Here is a 20,365-nt window from a genome sequence, read left to right on the forward strand (position 1 = left end):
TAGAAAGAAGAAAACTGACATTAGAGGCTCAAACTCCGTCAACATGAGGCAAGGAAGGACTATCACATTGGTGTCCAGTCCCTTCCTCTTCTGGTCTCCTGGATCCCTCTTCACATTGCTATGATATCTCTTTGGGGCCAATATACCATTTTTTATTATTTGATTTCTTCTGACTCTTGAAGTATCTATTTCTTTCAGTCAGGACTCTGTTGGTGGGGGAGAGCTTTCAAAGATAATATTAAGAAGGTTTGCTTGACAGAAGGGTCAGCCAGCAAGCACCCAGCTCTAGTACATGGCTGTATGTTCTGGAAGGAATAGGATTCTATTAACAGACTTTGTTGCTGGAGGTTTTTTTTTTTTTCTTTTTTTTTTTTTTTTTTTTAGTTCTTTCCTCGTTCAGACTTAGAATGATGTCTGAAGTGTTTATTATTAGCCTAAATCAAGAGCAAGTGAGTGTCCTTATCATTCAAAAACAAATACACCTGTCTGGCAGCAGGAACTCTGCTTGGCTTTATGAACCAGGAAAATCAACACTGTATTCAGAGCCCAACCAGTAAATCCAAGGGGCCTGTAAAGTCATGTTGGAGAAGGAGTTCTTTGTGAAGTGATTCAAACTTCTGCAGGCTCAAGAATTCCCACTGGAAGACCAGACTTGGTAGCCATTTTGTCTGCACAAACTCTATATCCTCTTTATGTGTCTGTTATGACTTAATGTGGAATAAGAACCCTGATGGATGAGAAAACTGAAAAGTTAGTAGGGAAGAAACCTAAGAGATAAAGAAAAACCAATACTCTGTAATTGCTGTCAGGTTAGCCCTTCTTTCTGATATCCCCTGAGAACTCAGCACTTCTCTCCTTCATGTTAAACAAGGAGCTACTTTAGTTCGGATACTTAAGTATGTCATCCTGATTATGTATTTATTTATTTTTGTGGTGCTGGGGATCAAACCAGGGCTTTGGGCATGCTAGGCAAGTGCTGTACCATTGAGCTACATCCCCAGCACAAGAAAAGATATCTTGATACAACCTAAATTCACAAGGCTCTAAGATCCAGGATTCATTCAGTTATCTGAATAATTTTTGAGTAGCTTTGAAGTATAAGGTATCACAGAACCTGCTTTGGACAAGACAGTATGTGACATCTTCTTTCTAGCAGCTTGTGATCTGATGGGGATATGAGGTATATATCATTCAGGCCCTCTAACCCACACCAGATCCACACATGCATTGTAGCTACATTTTCTTATCAGTTCAAATGTTTTCATATTGGAGACAGTTTCAGTCACATGCGTCCTCAGACTTTTCCCACTTATCCCTGTAACTAGCCCTTCTCAGACTGACCCTGGCAGAGTATTTGTTGGGTAGCTTTAGAATCAACTGAGCAAGTGGGCAGTGTTATCTCTTTTACCTTAGCTGCTTGGATCTGTTAGATGGTTTATTCATGTGGGAGAGATTCCAGAATGGGGTAGGAAGGATTATGTTCTTGAAAGAATAAAAACATTCAGGATTCATTTTAAGAAATTGTCCAAGGATTGGGTGTGTAGCTCAGTGATAGAGTGCTTACCATGCACAAAGCCCTGGGTTTGATCCTCAGCACCACACACATACCCAAAATTATCCAAGTTTAGGAAATAGTTTAGCATATGGTTATTAGTATTAATGAATATAACCAACCAAGTTTAGAAGTCCTATTTCTCAAACCCAATAATAGTTTGCAAGACAGAATGAGTTTTGAAGTCTGCAGAACTGTGTTTAAATTCAGCTCCACCATTCTTAATCTGTATGGCCTTTGAAAATAACTCCTTAAGCCTCCGTTTTCATCTCTGCAAAATGGAGAGTGTGAAGAATACGTGAGGCAAAATGTTATGTAAAAAATCTTTTAGTCCTGTGCCCCAAATGCTAATTCTGTTCCTGAGTTTTTCTACTTTTCTGTGGAAGATTGTGCCTGTTATTTTATTTTAGCCCATTCCACCCCCACCCCACCCCATCCCCCTGCTTTTTTTCCTCTGTTCTTGGCTTTTCTCGTTGTTTTTGTTCTTATTTTTTCTGGCTGATCTTGTCTCTTTGGTTTCCCTCTTTCTCCTCTCTGTGGGTGTTTGTTTTGCCTGTGTTTATTTTTCCATCGTGAACTTTCCTTGAGTTCCTTTCTCATTTGCCTTTTTTGCAGGCATCTTTTGTTTTACCTGGGGCTCTAAGCCCTTTGTGCATTGATGTCAACACTGATTGCTGATTTTGGACTTTGCTGGGGAAAGGGGTGGGGGCTGGAAGGTGTGGGAGGACAGCTCTTAAGGGGCCTAGAGAAAGGATATTGGGAGGTTGAAGTGGTTAGTTGCTTGGCTATACATATTTTGCAGACGTACATTTCAGTTCTTGGCCAGAAGTCTGACACTTTTTTTCCCACGGGTCCTCAGGGTTTTTGAATCTGCCCTGATTTCACTCTTTCCCTCCTCCCTGTTTTTCTACCCAGTTGCAGTGGAGCTCAGCTTTCCTCTCCCCAACTTCCTGCTGTCTTGCTTTCTCTGAAACATGTTTTACCTATTACTGCTCTTCTTTAACATTTCATTTGTGTGGAACACCCACTTGGAAGGGGGATTGTGTTTTTTTAGAGAAGGAGGTTATTATTTAGCAATAATAGTTATATATGAAACACTAGTGTTCATATAAAGCCAAAAAGAAGATAGCAAGAGCTCATGACTCTATCCATTAGGCACAGATTCTGATGGAATTCAGAGAATCTAAAGGATAGACATAAACTAAGGCCGTGGTGGATGGTGACAGGAAGGAGAACCCATGGAGCAGTTCTTGTATTTTAATTTTCACAAACATTTATTCACTATCTATGCTGGATCCTTAGATCCAGCACACTACTGAGTGTGCTAGGTTCTAAGTATAATTTAATGAACACAAAACTTCTCTGTCATTAATAGCTTTTGATGGTTCCAGTTGTGTTCTAAAGAGAAGCTCCCTACAACTCATATCTACTATTTTAAATTGGGGCCTAGTTTCTATATTTGTAGAAAACATGAAAGGGACCTTAGGACTTCAGTGGCAACAGTGGATATTGTGGTGTTTATGAGCAATGGTTAGTGGCACACCACAATTACCTATCACATGTCCTTAAATATTTTTATTATAGAAATTATAAGCAAATGTAGAGATTATGGCAGTATTGATATTGATCACCCATCACTCAGCTTCAACAATGATCAACAATCTTGTTACATCTGTTCTTCTCCTCCAGTATTTTCCTGATATAATGTCATGCAAATTCTGCCTTTATTTCAGTATGCATTTCAAGTGGACAAAAAGTCTTTTTACATAACCACATTATCACATGAAACACAATTCATAACAATTTTGTCACATCATCTAATTTGCTAAGTCTGCATAAAAATTTCTCCAGTAACCTTAAAGATGCCTTTTTATAGCTGGTTTGTGTGGACTGGGATCAAAGTTAAAATGCTCACACTACTTTTAGTCATTTGGCCTCTTCAAGCTCTTATAATAATTCCCCTCTAACTTTTCCCCTAGCCATTGATTTTAGTAGAAATTTGGTGTATTAGATCTGTGGTATGCTGCCCAGATTCCTTCTCCATGATCAGAGCACTCTTTTCTGTAGGATCGTGGGCTGCTGCTGAGCCAGAGCATGTGTCTGATGACAGGTGGTTTAGAGGGTAAAAATGTTCTCTTGCTCAGTCTGGGACAACTCTGAAGGACCATTCCAGCTCCAGAGCTCCCTGTGGTATTGCCTGAGACCTAGTTGTGACTGCATCAGTTCAGTTTCCTCCCATTCCCAATCCTGTTTCCAATGTTCCCTTTACATAGAGCCCTGAAGCTCCTCTCCAGTAAAATAACTGAACAAAATTTCTGAGATAGAGTTTATTTCCTAGGAAAACTGACCTTGGTTGATGACAGGGGTCATTCAAGCAAGCAGAATCTAAAATGGGATTTTGGAGCTGGATGACCTTCCTGCCAGCTGGCAGTACAAACGTCATCACTGGTAGTGGGTGGAATACCGATAGCCCCAGTATGGTGTAGAGGTGCGATTTTTAAAACTTTCACTGGGAGTAAACTGGGGATACTGTGGAAGGGAGAGCAATGGAGAGATGTTTCACAGGTGATTGATAGGCTTGGGGCTAGTGGGAAACATAAAGACTATGGGTACTCGGAAGGCTTCTGCTGGGGACTATTGATGTATTAGAAAAAGACCATGAAAGTCTGAAGGTGTTTAATTATCAGAGAGCTTACTTGGTAGCATATAAAGGGTTTCTCATCTCCTGCAGCCAGAGAGCAGAAGGAGTGAATGATCAGATCAAGGACTTGAATATAAGAGTAACATAGCTCTAGAGAGGATCGGATTTTCAACTCTGGTAAGTTTGTGATGTTTCAGTCAGGCTCTGGCTGGGAAGAACTGCGATCTAGAGACTAGGGTTGGAGACATCTGGACCAATGCAGTGGAGGACTACGAGACATCAGTTTCTCCTGAACTCTTTGGACAGCAGAAATGGTCAACTTCTCTCTGTTAACTTTCTCCCTGTTTGAAAAAGTTGCTCTCCTTGTTTGAACCTCCAACACAATGCATAATATAGTCTGGATGGCCTAGATCAACTGGGAATTCTTCAAAATGTTATATTGGCACACCTTATCAATAACATGTTAATTATACCAAATGAACAATAAGCGGCAACTCCTTAGAGACCTTGTTAAGACATCTGTGCTCCAGAGAGGGGAGATAATTCCTACAAATATCCAAGGATCCACCACATCAGTGAGATTTTAAAGATCCCAGTACTTGGAGTGGATATGCTAAGACATTCCTTCCAACCTAAGGGACAAATGATAGCAACTTGCCCTTCCTGTAACTAAGAAAGAAGCTCACTTTGGGTGCTTGGGTACAGTGTATTCTACACTATTTTGATCCATTTGCTGAGTGACATGGAGGGTTGCCAGATTTACTTATTTATTTATTTTTTAATATTTATTTTTTAGTTCTCGGCGGACACAACATCTTTGTTTGATTGTGGTGCTTTAGGATCGAACCCGGGCAGCACGCATGCCAGACGAGCGCGCTACCGCTTGAGCCACATCCCCAGCCTGGGTTGCCAGATTTAAATTGGGCCCTGAGAAGGCAAGGGATCTGTAGCAAGTCTAGACTGTAATGAAAGCAGTCGTACCAATTTGGCCATATGACCTGCAGACTATGATACAAAATAGTGGCAAAGGATATCATGAGGAATGTATGGCAAACTTCAATAGAAAACTCACAACATAGATCCCTACGGTTCTGACTTAAGAACATAACCTTTGTAGCAGAGAACTATATACCATTCACAAAAAACTCCTCTTAAGTTACTGGGCCCTGGTAGTGTTGGAGTATCTAAAAACTGGATTTTGTCAGACCACCAAGTCATGAGATCGGGTGGGCCCAGTAGTGTAATATAACTTGGGAGCAGTGCTTTTGGAATTGCTCATGAATGGGTGAGAGGACCCAAGTAAGCAGCATGAGTAGGGAGCCAGAATGTGCCCTACACTATGGTGCACTGGCCCCTCTTTCTCACCTACCATGTATGAGCAAGGCCATTGTCAGTGTTCAAAGGCATAGCCTTCTGGTCTTCATGCAGGTTATCTCTGAAAAGCCACAATTTCCTTGGGGATTGACAAAGTTCTTTGTTTCAACTATGGTGCAGTTTAACTTCTCTCTTTGCCCAATCATGTTTGTCCCACTCCCTTCTGGGTATATTCCCTGAGATCACTCTTTAGTAAGTCTTCTGCCCTCCTGAAAACATTGGATCCTTTATCCCACATAATGTCCCACATCCCAGATTTGACTGATTGTTTCCTTGTAAAATGGCTATACAATGACTTGTTTTAATACTCCTAGTTTTCTCTAAAGTAACAGTATGGCTGGAAATATTAGTATATTTAGGTGGTACCATGTGTTTCCTAGTTGTATCACATTGCAAGGCACAAAATATTGGGAGGTCTCACTTTTAATGATGATAAGATTGATTGGTAGGTTCAGGTATTATCTGCCTGATCCCTTCAATATAAATATCTTTTGCAAAGACCTATTTTTCCTTTTTCTTGCCCCCTTATGTCTCCCCCCACCCCATTTCACTTTCTTACTCTCTTTCTGCCTTCTCTTTTCTCCATGTCTCAAATCTCCCAATAGCGTGGGAGAACCTAGTGCTCTGATGATTTCTGGTAACAAAATCGGCCTCTTGAGAAAAAAGCAGTGTAACTAAACAGAGAGGGGGAAAAAGTGGATAGTTTTCATGTTCAAGTTCTTGAATGCTCTTTCTTTAATTCTATGAAAATGAACTTTTGTTTTGCCTGAGAGTAAACAAGAAGGGTGAATTTGAATTGTATATGGACAATTTCATACCTTATTCTTTCATAATAAAACACCCCTTCCTCCTTTTGCTCTCTGACGTCTCAGGAATAATTACTGGCATAGCCCCTTCTCTTATCTTTAAGGAAACTGATGGCACTTTGCTAAGATGACAAATTTTTCTGATATGTCAAATGAAAGGGAAAAGGGAAGATCTAATTCTGGGATCCCTTTCTCCTGTATGATAACATATAGTTGGTATCTAAAGATAATGCTTCCAACTTTATTTTCCCATCAAAAAAAAAAAAAGACTTCAAAACAGTGGAAGGAATCTGACCTAACTTTAACCTTCCTAGGTATATGTGTATCCATAGGACGCTAACTTTTTTTAAAAAAGGAAACAGATCAGTAGAGTAGAGCAAAGGGAACAGGTGGAGGGAAGAGGGGAGGGAATGGGGAAGTACTGGAGACTGAATTAGAGAAAATTATATTTCATGTTTTTATAATTATGTCAAAATGAATCATAACATTATGTGTAACTAAAAATAACTAATAAAAAACCCAAAAAACCTTAAAAAATGACTTCAGGAAGATGGGCATGGTGGCACATGTCTGTAATTCCAGTGATTTGGGAGTCTGAGGCAGGAACATCACAAACTTGAAGCCAATCTTAGTAATTTAGTGAGACCCTGTCTCAAAATAAGAAATAAAAAAGGACTGGGGAGATAGCTCAGTGGTAAAGTGTCCCTGGGGTCAACAAACAAACAAACAAACAAAACAAAAAATACAACTGCAGGAATGGGGAGTCATGGTTTGGGAGGTAGGGAGACATCTTGGCAAGCCAGGGTACAGCATTTTGGAAGGCATGGTCTTGAGTGTATAAGCATCAATTAACTATTGTAACTTATTTCATTTACACCCAGGGCTGGCCAAAAGGTTCATGTCCAAAGGAATTAAGAAAGTCTGTTCATTTTATTTGACAGTAATATAATATCTCTTTTTTTAATATTTTATTTTTTAGGTGTAGATGGACACAACACAATGCCTTTATTTTTATGTGGTGCTGAGGATCGAACCCGGGTCTTGCCTGTGCTAGGCGAGCACTCTACCACTGAGCCACAATCCCAGCCCTAATAATATCTCTTTTTATACACTAGATTATAGTCAATGTTTTCATCAAACTTCTTTTGGTTTCCAGTAACAGAAAATAACAAAGTAGGGAAGGAAAGAAACAGGGATAGATTATGAAATCCAAGTAGAAATGGAACATTAAATAGGCCTCAGGAAGGGAAAGAACCAGAAGTTGGAAATCTGTCAGCACCTAGGTCATTCCACCTGCTTCAGTGTCTTTATGTTTAGAGTTTTCAGATACAGGGATCACGTTTAGCTCTCTTGGGTTGAGTGTTCATATCCAGTTGAGCAGCTATGGCCAAAGGATTTTATTTATTTTTAAAATTTTATATATTTTTTTGTGGTGCTTGAGGTTAAAGCCAGGGCCTCACACATGCGTGGCAAGTAGTACTTTATCACTGATCCACCTTCCCAACAGTCAAGGAATTTGAATACAGATAGGAGAAATTATGTTCTCACTGAAGGGGATTTGAGTAATGGTCTAGGCAGATACCCCAAATCAGTCAATATTGAATAAATAGGAGGAACGGATGAAAAATAATTATGCTTATAAAAGTTTTTATATTTATTTAAATATAAATTTTATATATTTAAATATAAATTTTATTAAACAATGAATATTAACATTAAAAATAGTTTGTAGAGCAATCATTAAAATGATAATTTGCAAAAAATTGCAAAGGTGGGATGTTACTCTTTACTTCTTTATGCTGAGAACATAAGTATACCTGGTTTATGATAGGTATTTGGCTGTCATTTATGAAGATTCACAAACTATGATAAAAATAAAGGGATATTAAGCATCATTACAAATGGGGCAATGAACCCTGTGAGTTTCTTGATAAGATGTAACTTAAAGGACATAGCACCATCTATAAATGTTCTTGCCCAGATAGCTGAATCTCAATCTGATGAAGGATTCAGAATGAATTTCCATTTTACAAGAAATAGCAGGAGAGAGGGATAAATTAAATAATGTTTCAAGTAAGCAATCAGAAAAATCCAGAATATGAGACATTCTATAGGACAGTTGACCTGGTTTGTGCAAGTCAATGCTGTAGGGAAAAAAGAGAAAGGGATCTAAAAATATAACAACTAAATACAATGTGTACTTATTGTTTGAATTGTGATTCAAACACACCACCTGTAAAAAGAGATTTTAAAACAATTGAGGAAATCTGATTTTGGATTAGTATTAGATGATATCAAAGAATTATTGTTAATTTTGTTAAATATGATAAGAGTGTCCAAATTTTTCAGACATGCTTATTGAAGCATGTAGTGGTAAAATTAAATGTGGTTTTATATTTGATTCAGAAATGCCTCAGCAAAGAAAAATCCAAAACAAAAAAGGAAGAGATATAAAAATCCAAAGCAAAATTTTGGTAATTGAGTGTGAATGACATGTATGGGGAGATGGTGTCCATTATCTATTTTATTTGTGTGTGTGTGTTTGAAATCTTTCATATAAAAGGGAATAGAAAATAGAGTACATTTTCCAGAATTTTCTAAAATTTTGAGACTTAAATATATTTAAGATTTGCCGTTATCGTGTCCTTATTCACATAGAGAAACACTTCTTGTGAGACAAGGTGAAATGGTAGAAAATACACTGCCTCAGGAGTTGAACAAGTGGGGTTTGAATCCTGGATGCACCCCAAGCTCCTATGGAGGGAGGGAGCATTGCTGGAGCAGACAGTGAAGGCAGAGATATAACTAACAACTGTGTTTGTGTGTACGTGTGTGGGCGTAGTTCATGTAGGGGTTGCTGTGTAAAGGTTGGAGCAAGTGCATACTCTCTGTTCATCTTGTTTTCATTATTTTCTCCAACATAATTTCATCAGTCATAATGACTATCTTGTCAACAAATTATCCTAAAATAAAATTGTTGGGAAATTGTCACTTTTAGAGATTGTGCCCTGATGGGGACAATACTCTCCCTAGCAAGAAGAGTATGGTATGGATTGAGACTGGAGAGGTAGGTAGGGACTAGATCATGAAGAGCATTATAGACTATGCTAAGGGTTTCGTCCTGATCCATGAAGCAAAGGCAAATCAGGGTTTTAAACAGGATATATGTGTGATATGATTGATTTTGTGTTCAGAAATGACAACTTTGAAGTGTAGAGAATAGTTGGAAGGGGACATAGTGTGTATATTTAGTTGTGTTTGGAGCTCAACTTATGGACATGTGAGAGACAGTGGGTTAGGGTGCTAGTAGGAGTGGATCTAGAGGGGAGTAGGTGATTTGAGAGACACGGAGGAGGTAAAATGAATAGGACTTTGTAATATTGAATATGGTAGAATGAGAAGGTGAGGCTAAACATGATAGGTATCTGACTTGTAGAACCAAAAGGATGGTGTATAATTCACCCAGAGATTTCTGGAGGAGGACCACATTTAAAAAAAATTATTTATTATTCTAATTTGTTATATAGGACAGCAGGATGCATAGTTCATATTACACATATAGAGCACAGTTTTTCATATCTCTGGTTCTATACAAAATATATTCATAGCATTCAGTCTTCATACATAAACTTAGGGTAATGATGGAGGACCACATTTGAGGAGTGAAAGAAATAATGATTTTGGTTTTGGGAATGTCAACTTTGAGTTTAAGGTGCCCTTGATACATACAAGAAGTGATGTCAACAATGTAGTTCAATGTGAAAGAGCTCAGATAAAGAACAGTGTAAGTCTATTAGTTTGATAGAGAAAGGTAGGTCACCTTTGGATGTTTCCATGTGATTGTGTTTCTGCTGCAGCATATGCAAACATTTCACAGCTTTCATACCTGTGTGAAGCAAAGACTCATAAACCCACATAAAGCTTTGTTTTGTTTCTCAAATGAGCAGGTTCATTTTTATAGGAAAGCAGTTACCTTTCTTCTGCTTTTTATTTTTTATTGCAAATGTGGAGGAATTCTGGCAGTAGCTAAGACTTGTTGAAGTCGAGTGTGCCTTTGTTTTCTCCTATCATCACAGTTTCTCTTTTTCATGATGTGAATTTGCCAGTTACTGGTTAGATCAATTTACCGTTGAAGTAAATTGCTGTGGAATTATAATTTAGCAACCTCTAGCTAGGAATGCCTCTCTCCAGTCCATTAGAGAAAGCCTCCAGAGAACTGTTAAAATTATCTTTAGATCAAGTACATTCAAGTATAGAACAGAATGAGGGAACTGGGTAGGTAGTGGTGTGGTGATGAGAGTGCCATTTTTTATTGCATTTTAAAAAGTTTTTTTAGTTGTTGATGGACTTTTATTTTATTTATTTGTTTGTTTACTTATTTATATGCGGTGCTGAGAGTTGCACTCAGTGCCTCACACATGCTAGGCAAGTGATCTACCACTGAGCCACAACCCCAGCCCTGATTGCACTCTTAAAGAAAATCTGTAGAATGTTGCTTCTATAAATAATTTTGTCTCTTAAAATGCTATAACTTGCCAGGCACAGTGAGTCGTGCCTCTAATTCCAGTGACATGGAAGGCTGAGGCAGGAGGATCACAAGTTTGAAGCCAGCCTCAGTAACTTAGTGAGACCTTGTATTGAAATAAAAAATAAAAAGGGTGGGAGTTGCTCAGTGGTTAAGCACCTCTGGGTTTTTATACCTTTGGGAACAGGTATATCGTGTGGTCAGTTGTCCAATTTTGGTTTAGTTTTGCTTAATTTCCTAGAGAACCTTTTGAATGATGCTGTATATTTTAAATTTTTTATTTGTATATGAACAGAATGCCTTTACTTTATTTGTTTATTTTTATGTCGTGCTAAGGATTGAACCCAGCACCTCACCTGTGCTAGGCAAGCGCTCTGTCACTGAGCTACAGCCCCAGCCCCTGAATGATGCTGTATTTTTAACTGGGCAAGGCAGATAAGTTAGTGGTGCATGAATTGCTTCTTTGATGACATCCCCAGCCTTCTTCACTAATTCCTTCCTCATCTATTTATTCACTTGCAGATTTTCTAATTTTTTTTTCTTACCTTTGCAGACCAGTCTGTGGTTGTTAGTACATAGAAATGATCAAAGCATTACCTTTAATTTATATAATTTTCTTTTCATGAAGATCTCAGCATGATTTTTGGAAAATGATTTCACTAGAATGTATATAGTATTTCTGTCAGTGAGTGTGTTGATCAGCTTTCTGTTGCTATGACAAAATACGTGATAAGCAGCATAAAAGGAAGAAATATTTATTTTGGCTCATGGTTTTAGAAGTTTTAATCCATGGTTGGTTAGCTCCGTTGTTTTTGGGCTGGTGGCAAGGTAGATATCACTGTGGAGAGCATGTGGTAGAAGAAACTGCTTACCTTACAGCAGCTAGGAAACAGAGAAAGGGGGTCAGGGTCTCAATATTCCCTTCAAAGTCATGTCCCTAGTGATTTAACTGCCTTCTATTAGGTCCCACTTCCTAAGGGTTCCACCACCTCCCAACAGCACCATGGGCTGGTAAATCAAACCTTTAGTACTTGGGGCTTTGGAGGGCACTTAGTATCTAAACTCTAACAGTGAGTTAGGAAAGAGCAAGTGTTATTATTCCCATTTTCTGATAGGGTAAATAGCAACCCACAGAGTTAGTGAATATCAGGTCCAGGGTGGAAGACAGGTGTTTTAATTTCTATCCTAACAAGGGAAAAGGAAAAAAAAAAAAGAAAGAAAAAAGATAAAGGACTGCATATGAGAAAAAGTAGGAAAGAAAAAGTAAAATGGGTTTGTTTACTTAGTTCTTCCAGAAACTTTTTTTCTGATCTTCCTCAATGTTACTGTTCCTGTGAATATAATGAATAATGCATGGTAACATATCAGAGCTAAAATTCCAGAGGAAGAAATAACCCCATAAATATTACAATAGAAAAGAAGAATTAAAGAAGTGCAATGAGAGAAATATTGAGCAAAATAAATCATAACACAAAATAAGTTCTGTTGATGATCTCAATTTCTCAATTCCAAAATATCTAAGATCTTTTCATTTATTTTTCTTAAAGTGGATGCCATATATTATCTGATGCTGTTACTTTTCATCCAGGTACCTCTCTGTCTTAATACTATTTTGTCCACATTTTGGCATAAGATTTCTTTTTTTTTTTTTCTTAAATGTGTATCATCTCTTATCTACATTTTCCCCGTTAAAGTTCTTGTCAGTTGCCAAGTTTTCAGTTGCATGCTCCCAGAATTATGAGTGGTAGAGCAGGTCAGAGGGCAGGGAATCCCCCAACACCAAGTCCTTCAACTCTCCCTGCATCACATGGCACACCTGGGTGAGACACCATGCTGTACTGATGGACTTCCAGAACTGTCCATCTCCTTCACTACAAGCTTGCCAATCAAGGACTAACTAATGAGCTAAATACTTGACACCATATTCATCTGGTTTTCAAAATATATTTCAGAGGCTGGGGGTATAGCTTAGTGGTAGAGTGCTTGCCTAGCATGCATGCGCACTTCATTTAATCCCCCAAATCACCACCAACACCCACCCTCAAAAGCCCCAACAAACGAACAAAACAGCTGTATATGTTTATTTCACCTTTTAAAGTATGTGTATATATATATATATATATATATATATATATATATATATATATATATTTTAAATATATCTATATATCTATATCTATATCTGTATATTTCAGAACACCTTGTTGTAGAGTCAAAAAGTAGAATTAATGTGCTTGAGTGAATAAAAGATGATTATTTAATAATTTTTTTTTGTACTGGGGATTGAACTCAGGGGCACTTAACCACTAAGCTCCATCCCCAGGCCTTTTTTGTATTTTATTTAGAGACAGGGTCTCACTGAGTTGCTTAGGGCCTTACTAAATTGCTGAAACTAGTTTTGTACTTGTGATTCTCCTGCCTCTGCCTCCCAAATTGCTGGGATTACAGGAGTGTACCACCACACTTGGCTTTATTTAATAAAATGTAATTAATTATTTTTCATTTAAGGCATCATGCTATTTGTGTACATATATATGTGTGTCAATTGTCAAATAAACCACTGCTACTTCTTTACATTTGAAATGTGATGGCTGATCCATTCTGTGGCTAATTTGAAGAAGAATGTTCATCTACACACACAATTATTCAAAAAGTATTTATGGAGTGCCTACTATATTTAAGACACCTTTAGATACATGGGGCATACAGAGGTATACATATTCCAGGGTGGTGGCAAGATTCAAATTAATAAGTAAGATAATGTGTTAATGTGAAGGCTGCTTTACAAACTATGAAGAACAAGCAAATATTTTAGTGTTGTAAGAAATACAGAATCAATTCATTTTTCCTATTGTTTGGCACAGGGGAAAGTCTTCTCAACTTTCACCTTTACAAGCCCTGGGAATGGGAAACTGCAGGAAATCTGGTTTGGACTTGGTTTACAACCTTGGATCTCAGAAACTGCAAGACCTGTGGTTGTGGCAGTACCATCATCTTGTCCTCTGAAAATTCACAAAGTTATAACCTCACTTCAATTTGGGTATAAGAGAGAGCTGAAACTAGTTTTGCCTTTTTGAGTCATGTAGATATGGAGTGACTTGGATTTTCATTATCACTGATTTCTTTTGCAAAATGCCCTTGCCTGTCAGGTGTGGGTAGGGAAACCATGGCAGAACTCCCTCCTTCTACAAAGCAAAGTGGGATGTTACTGTCACAACAAATGCACCTTTTCTTTTCCTCTAGTTTTCATAAATGCCCAGGTGCATAAGCAAATGTCGTAGGACTATCTATGGCTTGCTTAAGGTTGTAATAATTCCTATATTTCCTATTTTGAGATTTTAAAAATCATTTTCCCTAAATCAAGTTATTTGGCCTACCCAGGAAAGATGCTAATTCTCAAAATACAGACACATGGAAAAAAAAAAAAAAAAGGTCTCTGTATATGGGAACTCTGACAATATAATTCCTATATTGGAAACAAAGCCCAAACAGCTCAACCTGTTTGGGCTTTGTTCCCAATATAGGAATTATACACCTTGGTTTTGGCCTGTTGGTTGCTCTGAAATTTATGCTACACATTAGTACTTACCTTAGTTGTACTTGGCATTGAAAAGAACAGAGAGTAACCTAAAAAGAGCATGCTACAGGTACACTGCTACATCGATGTTCATAGCAGCACAATTCACAATAGCAAGACTGTGGAACCAACCTAGATGCCCTTCAATAGATGAATGGATAAAAAAAAATGTGGCATTTATACACAATGGAGTATTACTCTGCATTAAAAAATGACAAAATCATAGAATTTGGAGGGAAATGGATGGCATTAGAGCAGATTATGCTAAGTGAAGCCAGTCAATCCCTAAAAAACAAATGCCAAATGTCTTCTTTGATTTAAGGAGAGTAACTAAGAACAGAGTAGGGACGAAGAGCATGAGAAGAAGATTAACATTAAACAGGGATGAGAGGTGGGAGGGAAAGGGAGAGAGAAGGGAAATTGAATGGAAATGGAAGGAGACCCTCAGGGTTATACAAAATTACATGCAAGAGGAAGCGAGGGGAAAGGGAAAAATAATACAAGGGGGAGAAATGAATTACAGTAGAGGGGGTAGAGAGAGAAGAGGGGAGGGGAGGGGAAGGAGGGGGGATAGTAAAGGATAGGAAAGGCAGCAGAATACAACAGACACTAGTATGGCAATATATAAATCAATGGAAGTGTAACTGATGTGATTCTGCAATCTGTATACGGGGTAAAAATGGGAGTTCATAACCCACTTGAATCAAAGTGTGAAATATGATATATCAAGAACTATGTAATGTTTTGAACAACCAACAATAAAAATAAAATAAAATAAAATAAAATAAAGGAAAAAAAAAGATCAGAGAGTAATGCACATTTTATTCTACAGAGTAGTTCTAGCAGGTACTGAATAGAGCAACCTGACTTTGAAACTATGTTAATTTCAAAGGTCATCATACATTATTGCTTTATTGTCCAAAATTAATTGCCAACTTTTGCTTTTGAATATTATGCAAAAGTATTGGCTTCATCTTCATCCTTCTTGGAATCTGATTCTTTTAGGGTTGAACAATCAATGTCCTATGAAGTCACACACCTGAAAGAAAATTCTAAGGTTCATCATGCTTCTAGTTACCCACTGGACATTTAGGTTACAGAAGTACTTGTATGTATTAAATGTGTGTGTGTGTATATTTAATTGAAGAATTAAATATTTTATAAATGATAGCATAAGTACTTAATTTTATTAGTCTTATATTTAATGCATTTGCATTATTGTTTTTATTAACATGTATTTTAATGAATCAGCACAAATGTCTTCTAATGAAACAGACTGCTATGGACTGAATTCTGTCCTCCCAAATTGATGTTGAAGCCTTAAACCCCTAATTTGATGGTACTTGGAGACAGGGCATTTGGAGATTAATTAGGGTAAGATGAGACCAGAAATGTGGAGCCCCCATGATGGGATTAATGTCTTTATAAGAAGAGGGAGAGAGACTAGAGTTTGCTGCATCTGCATGTACACAAAAGAAGAGGCCATTTGGGCATACAGCAAGATGATTGATGCCTATAAGAGAAGATGTCTCAGAACAAAATCATCTTTGTTAGCACCTTGATTTTGGACTTCCCTAGCATTCAGAACTGTGGGAAATTACCTTTTCTTGGTCAAGTCACCCAGTTCATAGTATTTTGTTATTACAGCCTAAATAGAATAAAACATAGACTTTGAATTTTAATCTTACCCAAATTTCTTAAGTCAGTTCTCACAGAATCTTAGTATAGCCTATTGTCATAGCTGATTACATTGATACCAAGAAAGCCCTGTCTCAGGGTCAATTTTTAAACTGTGTTTTCTGTTAAAAAAGTACATAACTGGGGCTGGGGTTGTGGCTCAGTGGCAGAGCACTTGCCTTACACATGTGAGGCACTGGCTTCCACCCTCAGCACCATATAAAAATAAACAAACAAAATAAAGATATTGTGTCCATGTATAACTAAAAAATATTTTAAAAAGTACATAACTACTTGTGTAAGTGTTCTTTGAAAGAATAGTTTTGACCATGTCTGAAAAAGTAAGTATATCACTTCTAGCATTTGTTTCTGTTTTAATATTGAAATAGTGTGTATAAATCAGCTTTTGTTAAACTATATAACTTTTTTTTTCTCAAAAGTAGATAACTTTTTAATTTCTGAAGATTATCATAATGGAAACTTTTATAAAATAAAGAATTATTTTGTAACTTAAAATCATCTTCTAATTTTTAATAAAATGAAGATACAAGTATATTTGATGTCCTTTCCTCACAGGAACTAAACTCATGTACAATGTTTCTATTAAAAATTGCAAAACATGATTTTTGAGGAGTCAATTGAGTCTCAAAACCTTTGAGAATTTTCCTTTATAATGCTAACAAAGCCTTGGGTTCTTTGTTTTTAGAAGAATAAGCAAATCTTTATTAAAGCTGAGAAATAGAAATGAATGTCTTTGGAGGCTTAGGTTTTGCCATAATTGTTTTTAGTCATTGTGTAACATTTTCAATTTTTTTTTGTGGTCAAAGATATAGTGTATTATAGAATTTTAAGAAACTAAAGCATATTTAAAATGAGGTCTGTAAGTTAATAAGTGGAGGCAGAACTCCTTTTTGGCACTAGGTTGAAAGAAGTCTGAGATTATGTATATAAAAATGCATAGTTGAAAGTGTAACTGCAAACACAAAACACATAGGAGCAAGGAAATGGGAGGAGAGAGTGTAAATACACAGTTTATGATTTATGATTATAATTGATTTCAAACGTGTGTTAGTAGCAACTCTTTAAAACTTCTAATCTAAGACATTTGCTGAACTGACAACACTAGGGGTAGGTAGACTAAACTACCCTAAAGGGCATGCTGATATAACCTTGAGGATCTGAAGGGTAATGTAGATGTTTTTGTACAATGTCAGTTCTTGGATTGTTGTGGCCATCTGATTGTGTCTTTAGCACAACAGAAACAAAATGGTGTATTTTATTTTAACATTTCCTTTTGAATTTGGAAATCACACCCAAATCTGTGAACCTCCCACTTGCTATTTGCCTCAGGACACCATGATCGTCAGCCGGTCTCTTCCTGGCTTTATCACATTTGTTTTCTAGATATTTTATAAGAAGAAAGAAAGAAGAAAGGAAGAAAGGAAGGAAGGAAGGAAGGAAGGAAGGAAGGAAGGAAGGAAGGAAGGAAGGAAGGAAGAGAAAAGATAGAAAGGGGCAGGGGAGAGAGAGAGGAACAGTTTGAAAATAAAAATAAGAACAGGTTGGCTCCTGTAAGAAGAGGCTTTCTTATACATGATAAACTACACTAAATTTAAAAGGCGCTCATACAGGCTTATGGAAAAGTCTCCAGCTGTGATTTCGGTTTTTACCCTGGTTAGAGGAGCCCTACGAATATGAAGAACATATGAAGAAATATAGTTTTGGTAAGACCTGCCTCCTTGTTAGGTTTCAGAGTCAAGGGAGGGGGTAGAACAAGACCTCATAAAAGACCATAAATTATGAGATTATGTGAATGTTTAGCTCTACAAATGCAGTCAATATATAGTTCTGAATTGTGAAGTGTGAAAAAATGCCTTTGGGGATGTGCAGGTGAACATTTTTTTTTTATTAAATAATAACATGTGTACAAAGAATTATGCAAATAATAAGGGAACAGCTTAGTGAATTTTTACAAAGTGAGCACACCCTAGTAACTACTGTCAGACTCAAGATATAAAATATTACCAGTACCCTGGAAGCTTCCCTTTTGCCCATTCCAATTGTCATTCAGCAGATGATCCATGTTTTTGGCATCTTTAACTTCCTGGGGTCTTAAGTACAACTTCAGTGTCACACCAACAGTTTCACATATTACCTTCTCAGGGGCTGCTTTCAGAGGTTCAGACCCTGACACACATTGCCTGGCTTCCCAGGTTTTCCTTTGAAATCTTAATGGCAGCCTCCATGACACTGTAACTCTTAACATTTTGCATTCCTGCAAAACCAGCATCATGTGGAGGATTCCAAGTTCTGCTACAAGCAAAAATAGTAGCTGCCCCTCTTTGGGCCATGGCTGCACCAGTCTCTAAGTGCCTGGGCAGCTGAACACAGTGAAAAGAAACTACTTCCTGGGCAGCTCTGTGTAAGCAGGGTAGCCCCAGTCCCTCTTCTCAAAGAAAAGACTTTCAAATGAGTTTTCATATTTATACCCTCATGCCTATGAAGGGTGGGGTCTGCTCAATTCCTGAGGTATCCCCAAGGCATCTTTCCTATTGTTTACTTGCAAAGTATTTGGTCTCCCTTCAGTGGTACTCATCTCTTCAGGAACCACATCTTCCTTGACCCCAATTTTACACATGCTTTTCTGGTCAAACTACAAGCTTTTAAAATTTTTCTACTTTTCTCTATATTCTCATTGTATACTTGGCCAAAAGCAGCCAGTAATACCCATGCCGCAGCCTGAATACTGAGCTACTTTGAAGATTCCTCCACTAGATTAATTAGTTTGTCATCTTTAAATTTAACCTTACACAAAGTCTCAGGACATGGACAAAATGTAGACAAGTTCTACAGAATGTAACATGAATGCCTATGGTTCAGTTCCCAATGGAATCATCTGAAACTTCATGAGCACAGTGTTTACTGTCTGCAATCTTATCAGCATTCTGGTCTTCTAAGCACACACCATGATTGTCCACTGAGTTCTGCTTATAGCATTCTAGGGCTTCTCAAGCTTGCATCTCCAAATCTTTCTAAACTCCTGCAAATCAGTTCCACAGGCTTCGAAACCACATGACTAGATATAGTCACAGTAATGACCTTATTTCTAGCTCTAGATGTAAAGAGCTTGGAAATCATCATTATTGTCCTTATGACAGAAACAAGAACAGAACAAACTGAAAACCAATGACCTTTCTTGGACCTCTCAGAGAATTGAGATTACATGGTTAAAGCATGAGCCCATACTTGGGAGTGAAAACTGAATACAGAAAATCATAGCTGAGGACCCAAACTGATGGAATGCAAATGGGTAGGAATACTTAAGTAATTGGTAATATTGATGAACTGTTGGGGGATGAGTTTTGATGAGCTTGGAAGTGAGAAACTCCTGAGGACTGCAGTCTTAGAAAGTCACACTTTCTGAGTTTTACCTCTCGGAATTCCACCAGATCCTCACGGTGAAAAGTCAAGCAAGATTCTTCATGATTCTTGCAGGGAAAAGAAAAAAGCCATAATTTTAAAATACACCCACAGGGTCAGGCTCCAGATTCCTTAATAGGACACCCATAGCATAAGAGTTAAAAACAAGAATCAACAAATGGGACTTACTCAAACTAAAAAGTTTTTTCTCAGCAAGAGAAACAATAAGAGAGGTAAATAGGGAGCCTACATCCTGGGAACAAATCTTTACTCCTCACACTTCAGATAGAGCCCTAATATCCAGAATATACAAAGAACTCAAAAAATTAAGCAATAAGAAAACAAATAACCCAATCAACAAATGGTCCAAGGACCTGAACAGACACTTCTCAGAGGAGGACATACAATCAATCAACAAGTACATAAAAAAATGCTCACCATCTCTAGCAGTCAGAGAAATGCAAATCAAAACCACCCTAAGATACCATCTCACTCCAGTAAGATTGGCAGCCATTATGAAGTCAAACAACAACAAGTGCTGGCGAGGATGTGGGGAAAAGGGTACACTTGTACATTGCTGGTGGGACTGCAAATTGGTGCGGCCAATTTGGAAAGCAGTATGGAGATTCCTGGGAAAGCTGGGAATGGAACCACCATTTGACCCAGCTATTGCCCTTCTCGGACTATTCCCTGAAGACCTTAAAAGAGCGCACTACAGGGATACTGCCACATTGATGTTCATAGCAGCACAATTCACAATAGCTAGACTGTGGAACCAACCTAGATGCCCTTC

Source organism: Callospermophilus lateralis, chromosome 3 (genome assembly GCF_048772815.1).
Source record: "Callospermophilus lateralis isolate mCalLat2 chromosome 3, mCalLat2.hap1, whole genome shotgun sequence".
In the NCBI taxonomy this organism is placed as follows: domain Eukaryota; kingdom Metazoa; phylum Chordata; class Mammalia; order Rodentia; family Sciuridae; genus Callospermophilus; species Callospermophilus lateralis.